This window comes from Ananas comosus, linkage group 16, assembly GCF_001540865.1.
Source record: "Ananas comosus cultivar F153 linkage group 16, ASM154086v1, whole genome shotgun sequence".
NCBI classification, from domain to species: domain Eukaryota; kingdom Viridiplantae; phylum Streptophyta; class Magnoliopsida; order Poales; family Bromeliaceae; genus Ananas; species Ananas comosus.
The window spans coordinates 3,401,193-3,408,347 of NC_033636.1; positions in this window are offsets into that span (position 1 = coordinate 3,401,193).

Below are 7,155 nucleotides of genomic sequence, written 5' to 3' on the forward strand. Positions count from 1 at the left end.
GATCCATCTATCCCTAGGTTCACAAACCTCTAGTGTCAAATACACTACATTAATGCCACTCGTTATGTTCTTTAAACATTTAGATGCCACTCTCTATGTCACTAAATAACCATCGAGTTCATCTCTTTTCTTTAGCACTATAGGATCCGTGTTCCGACCCAATCCTTATCTATCCAATTTCACCAAGTATTCCATGTACACTAGGTTAATATTTAGAAGCATAAGGAAAAGGTACTACAATGCAACATGCAAGAGATGAAATCATGCATTTTTCTAAGACATAGGAAAGAGTACGGTTGCTTCGGGATGACACCCCCCACCTTTTGAGTGTATGAAGACTCTAGAAATGCTTCCCAACGAACGTTACGATGATGTCTTGGCCTCCTTGGTCCAAAACAATGCTCTATCGGTCTTGTTTTGTCGATAACTTTACACCGGCTCGACAAATGCTCAATCCGTCTTCGCCCCCGCGTTTAGACACCTATCAATTAGGTTTACATGTCCTCAAATGAGATCAATCTCATAGTTTTCCAAAAACCCCAATTTGGAGCCCTAGGTTTGCACCTACAGCAAACCACCAATAAATCCCTAGATTCTAGCTTAAAGCATCAACTAATCATTCTAGGGTTCCATTTGACCCATTTCTAAAGCTAGAAATCCAAAACCCTAAGTTTTACCATGCTAGGGTTGAGAGGCTTACTTCTCGGTTAGCTCCAATGGAGAGGAGAGGAAGAGGAGGATGCCCCAAGCCTTCTTTAGCTTGCTCTCCTTCTTCTCCTCCTTCTTCTCCTTCCTTTCTTCTTCTCCTTCCTCTTCTTCTTCTTCTCTTTTCCTTCTAGAGAGAGAGAGGGAGAGAAATGAGAGAGTGAGGGAAATGAGAGAGAGGGCTATTTGCTCTCTATACCCCTTACTAATGGCATATTTGCAGCCAAGCCCCTTCACTTTTCTTTTCTCAAATTGCTCTGCCTGGGCAGTTTTCGCACGGAGGGACCGGTCTTTCCCCCTTGGGGACCGGTCCCCTGGGACCTTCCCAAATTTCTTGCTTACAGGAACCGGTCCCTCTGGCTAGGGACCGATTGCATCAGGCATCAGCCGCAACCACTAGCTACGGGGACCGATCTCACCCTGCCAGGGACCGGTCCCCGAGACCAAACTCTGTGCAGACCCTTGTCTACCAGAATCCCTGCTTACAGGAACCGGTCCCTCCACCAGGGACCGGTCCCCGAGAGCAAAATCTGTCAAGTGCAACTTTGCACTGATTTTACTCTCGCGAACTCATCTCCAAAGCACTTTTTGTGGTTTGGACATCTTTAGCTTTTTCGAATCCAACCCATACGACAAGTAGTCGATCCTGGACGAAGTACAACCTTCGAATTTCGAGAATTCACTTCCTTACACTCTCTATCCTTGTGTGCATGTGTGTGATTTCTTCGGAGAAAAGAGAAGAAAGGTCACCTTATATAAGCCTCCAACTGAAATTACCAAATTACTCTTCAAAAACTACATTCTGCAGCACTGCATACTGGTACTCCGGTTGGCGTACTGGTACTCGGGCATCCAGTTTCTGTACCAAGTTTCCAGTACCTCAAAACCCAAACATTGGATTCTCAATTTTTCTACTGCGTACCGATACTCAGTTTCCAGTACCGGTACTCAATACAAACTCAGTATTGGTACTCAGATTTGATTCATCAAAATTTGTGAGCTCATTTTCCTCATTTTGTATTGCGTACGGGTACCCAGTTTTCAGTACCGGTACTCAATACAAATTCTGTCACTCTGACAGATTTTACCTTTCGGAGTTCGTTTTCGCACCCGGTTGGTGCCGAAAACACTCGAACACTCTCCAAAATTTGTTGGAACTATTTTATTAGGTTTTTAAGCTTGTTCCCACCAAAACTTCATACTTGTAGAAATTCGGTATTTTACAATCTATAAATGTGATAAAGTAAAACACACTATGTCTAGCCCTCACACTCATTGGGCCACAAATGTCACAATGGATTAATTGTAAAGGAAATTCTACCTTAGATGCTTTATTAAATGATTTTTTAGTCGCTTTTTCCATTAGACAACAAGTGGGCTGGTCGACTTTAGTGAGCGAGCTCAACAGCCCATCTCTAACTAATCTAGTCATTCTATCTTGCCCAATATGACGAAGACAAGCATGCCATTTAATAGAAACATTACGATCATTCTTAACAAAAGATAGCAAGAAAATCAAACAATTATCATTATTATTATAATTAATGTCCAAAATCATAAAACCACCTAAAATAAAATCTCTTCCATAATAAATAGTTCCAAGATGAATCTCAATTATATTATTCTCAAAACAAAAAGAAAAACCTAACTGGAGCATAGCAAGAGTAGAAAACAAGTTCCGCTAGATTCCTAAAGCATAAAGTACATTATGAAGGTACAAAATGCGACCACCCTGCATGGTCAACTTGTACGTGTCAATGTCTAATACATCGACACTTAGATCGTTTCCCATGTATACTCTTCTGCTCCCAGTAGGCACACGACGGTACTCAACGAATCCCATTTGATCCCTCGATACATGGTCTATTGCTCCTGAGTCTACAATCCACAAAGAGAGAGATTTAGCAACAAACATGCCAGAAGAAACAAAAGTGTGAGAATCAGGATAAAGAGATACCTTCTTCGGCTCAATGCAATTACGAGCGGTGTCCCAACTGGTTACAATGAAGCAGGTCATCTTCCACTTGTCTTTCTTGCCACCTTGTTTACTTCTCTTTCTTTTGGTATTCTTCACATTCTTAGGCATCGATCCCCTATGGTTTTGAGGCCCACTAGTCTTTTTTCGCTTGAACCCAAATATTTTGGAAAAGTTTGACTCGGCAGCATTGGCAGTTGGAGTTTTAAAAGCCTCCAGGCGCTCCTACTCCAACTCCAAATGTCGTGCTACGTTCTCAAAAGTTTTAACACTTTCATTATGTGTCAAATTTACTCGCATATATCCCACGAATTGGGAAATGAGCGAATCATAGCTTGGATCTGCTGCTCATCACTCGAGGTGCCGCCAACCGACTTTATCTCGTGAATCATGTTTAATATTATTCTCACGTGCTGTTTCATAGTATGATCGACACGCTTCTTATAACTATCAAATTACATAGTTAGGCTGTGCAACCTTGTGGCCGAAGTCGCACCAAATTTAGTTTTGAGAGCATCCTACATGTCATGCCTAATTGTGTACTGCTTATATTCACACAAGAGATCATTCTACATCCCGCTCAGCAACATTATGCGAGCAATGCAATCCTTTTTAAGCCAATTATAATAGACTTTCATATCTCGGCCAGCCTGAACAATGTGCCCTCTGCAGGTTGGTCCATTTTATTACTCAAGTTTTCTAAAACCTCTTGCTTAGCGAGAACACTTTGAATTTTATGGTGCCAAATATCATAATTGTCACCATCCAATTTCTCGCATTTGATCAAATTCGTAACAACTTGTTTGGAGGCTATTTAATCTAACTAAATCCACACAATGTATAAAAAAAATTAGCACACAATACATATATTCAATTTTATCGCATTTCTAATTAAATAAATTAAATTTTTGATCGCATTCCTAATTAAATAAATTAATAATTTGATCATAAATGCGTAAAGAAAAATTTCGCTATACTCAAAATCACATCATACACCCTACGTTAAATTTTTAATTATTTAATTATATTGCACAAAATATTTGGGAGTAAAAATATATAATTTACTCTACCAAAATAAAAACTCCAACTTGACAAAAGCATGTATAAAAATACATTATGCCAAAAATTTAGTCCAAACATTGCAAAGGCATAATTAAAATTATCACAACATTTAAATACAGGAAACATATATTATCTAGGGTTATTAAAGTCATCTAATATGCTTAAAAAAATTATTTTAAAAAAATTAATTATATAATTCATTAGCACTGCTCGGGTAGGATGCTCTTGCGGAATCAGCCCAACATGGGCCTGAGCACTATTGCTCGCGCGCTCCACGCGGAGCTACGTGGGCACTTCCACGCGCGCCCCAAGCATCGACAGAAATAATTTTCTTTTTAGGAAAATACTAGATAAACTTCAAAAATTATAACTTCAAAAAAAAAAAAAAAACTCCAAATCTTGCACAAAAAATATCAATGAAAGATATCAATGAAAGGCTTATAAAAAATTCTACCAAATCATGCAAGTTTCACAATCGGATATATATTACACATCAAATAAGCCACCCGCAAAGTTTCGACTTAATTAGGGTTTCATTTTTTTCATAAAATACAAAACCAAAATAAATCAAACTTTATAAATTTAATCTACAATATAGGTGCTACGAGATACGTAACAATCATGCAAATATATCCATCCTAAAAAAAATCTGTCATTAACACCCACAAGCATGGAAGGAAAAGAAATCCAAACGAAGGTAAATTTAAATCAATGCATGCAATCTTGTTAAAAGTCAATTTAGGGTACGAAATCAACTTAATAAGCTAGGCTCTGATACCAATGTAGAATGCAGCGGAAGTATTCATTCATACCTTTTGCGGAAGCGACTCGTGCTAAAACGTGATGAGCCTGGATCGCAGAGGTTGATTCACGTGTCCTCGAATCGTCCACGAAGGTCTTCTAACGCTCCAAACCCACGGTACTACAACGAGCACGATCTCTAATCCACCGTTCAAGACCCTCTAAAATAATAAGTTAATGGAGGATGTGGTTTCTCGCTCTCACAAGACGGTTCATAAATTATTCACGAATTTATGAGTATTTTGTCTGTATTTTTTCTTGTTGTTTTTATGAAAGAATAACCTATAATTATATAAGGGATCATGAAACCCTAATAGGGAAGCAAAAGATTAGGCCTAATCAGTTTATAATTGCTATCCTAATACGGGTAGAATGTTAAATGTATGCCCTAGAAGCTAACCAGGCCGACATATATTCTTTCTAGGATATAAATTTGTATTTGATTTTAAAATTATGAATAAATTTAGGTTCTTATTTCCATTCATGTTGCGTATGTGTCCATGAATCGTCCAAGGAATTAATAAGATGATGACATATATTCTCAAGAGTTGAGAATTTGAAACATATGTCATTGGTGGTTAATTCGTAAATGCTCTCGATCGATGGATCATCACGGGGACGGTGATTGATCCGGTGAAATTGGTACATAGGTCGCTTCCCTTTTTGGGTAGACGAGCCTCGAGTCGACGGTGTGGGGACACTAGAGCGAATATGCAGGTGTTGTAACAGAACAATGGTACCGAGCGTGACCAATGCGAGAAGTCACTTAGATGTCTACTTACTCGTTAGTGACTTACTCAATATTGCAGTAGTGTGACTGGTCCTTTGACCTGCGGTCCCTCGGTTATCACCAATGAGGTTACTGTAGTTTGACTATACATAGACTTGGTCCCTAACCATTCGGGTCCTTGCGATGCATGTTGGCTGCAGTAGGTTTATTATAGGAATATGGTGTGCACTTATATGAAATTTGTCTCCCTTGGTAGATCGGGATATTAGTTCTATGTGATTTATGGGACCGAGTTTAGAAGATCTTGGTTAGGACAGAGTTAATAGTGAAAAAGGATTTCCGATATTAGAAACTCGAGTCAAATAAATTTGACATATGATAGACGATGAGCTTTGACGAGTTATGTCACGCCCCGGGGTCCCATTTTGGTTTAAAAGTAAAGCGGAAGTGCCCAATTTTTTTTTTTTTTAAAACCTGACCCCCAGGATATGCCAGATTCACCACAAATACAGGGAGTCCACTGTTCACACCGACAGAGTCTCCCCTATATTTGCACGACGTCACACAAATACAAGATACATAAACGGATACAACCACCACAACTGAATATACAAACATTCAAACATTCGTATATTCGTACATTCATATACCATTCACCAACATATTCACATTCAGAGTTTATTCAGAAATCCATAACTATTAATTTAAAATGTTTCCTACCCGGAAACTCATTTTGAAATACTAAGTTATGAACACCACGAGAAAACCTTTTAAAAATTATTTCCCACACGGAAACCTTTTCTCTTTAAAATCCACTACCGTAAGGGGTAGAAAATCATTTTCATTTCATAAGAATCCACATATTCTTTATTACATTCACGAAAACCCGAATATCCAATTTAACAGGGAAATACTGAACCATGTCTAAGATATTATTTAAAGGAAATAGAGTTTAGAGTTTAAACCAATGGACGGGTTCGAAAGCTCTACCGAACTCCTCACGAACCATCCCACTAGAACCAGCGACGTCACCTGTAATGGGGGTGAGGGGTGAGAACATGTAAACATGTCTCCCCTCCCAGTAGGTACCGCAAGTCGACGAGGGCGAGGGGCACTCACCAGTCACGAAGAACAACAAAGGTATAGATAGTGGTAATACAGTAGCCATGATAAACAAGTAAAACGAGATGTATATATGAAATACTACAATTACTGTATGTATGCATCAACTGGACAACAATCCAAAATACCTAATCTAAAACCAATGCTCTGTTGGTCCGCACCGCAAACCTCAAGCCTGTGCCATTACTACTCTACTATGCATATAACCCAAATAGCCTATGGGCTCACGGGTTGACACCTGCAACCACTTTTCCGGAAAAGAACACCCTCTTACGGTGGATCAGACCGTTCGTGTTCGTGAAATGCAAACTAGTATGGGCGATCAATGCTGAATGCTCAAAAGCCAATCGTCAGGAACGAGCCGATAATCCTGCCCCTCAGGGCACACCAACCGAATAGGTCACAAAGGAGTCCAATCAACCTAGTAGGTCACCATACAATGGAATGAACCGACCAAATAGGTCACGAGTAAGTGATACGGGAACCGACCAACCAGGTCATAATACCAGATGCAACGCACTGACCAACCAGGTCATATATCTCACAAGTAATCACAAAACCTCTCTACTTCTAAAGCATGATACTGGATATGCAAAACAACTAAGTAGAGCGATAAGAAAACATGGTATAGGTACTAAGCTCAACATATAATATGCAATATAACCAACAAGGAAGGAGTGAAAGGAATGTCACCGAGCGTGCACCACTATACTGACTTCGGGTCGAAGTACCCACCTGTATGTATACGGCACTGATATTC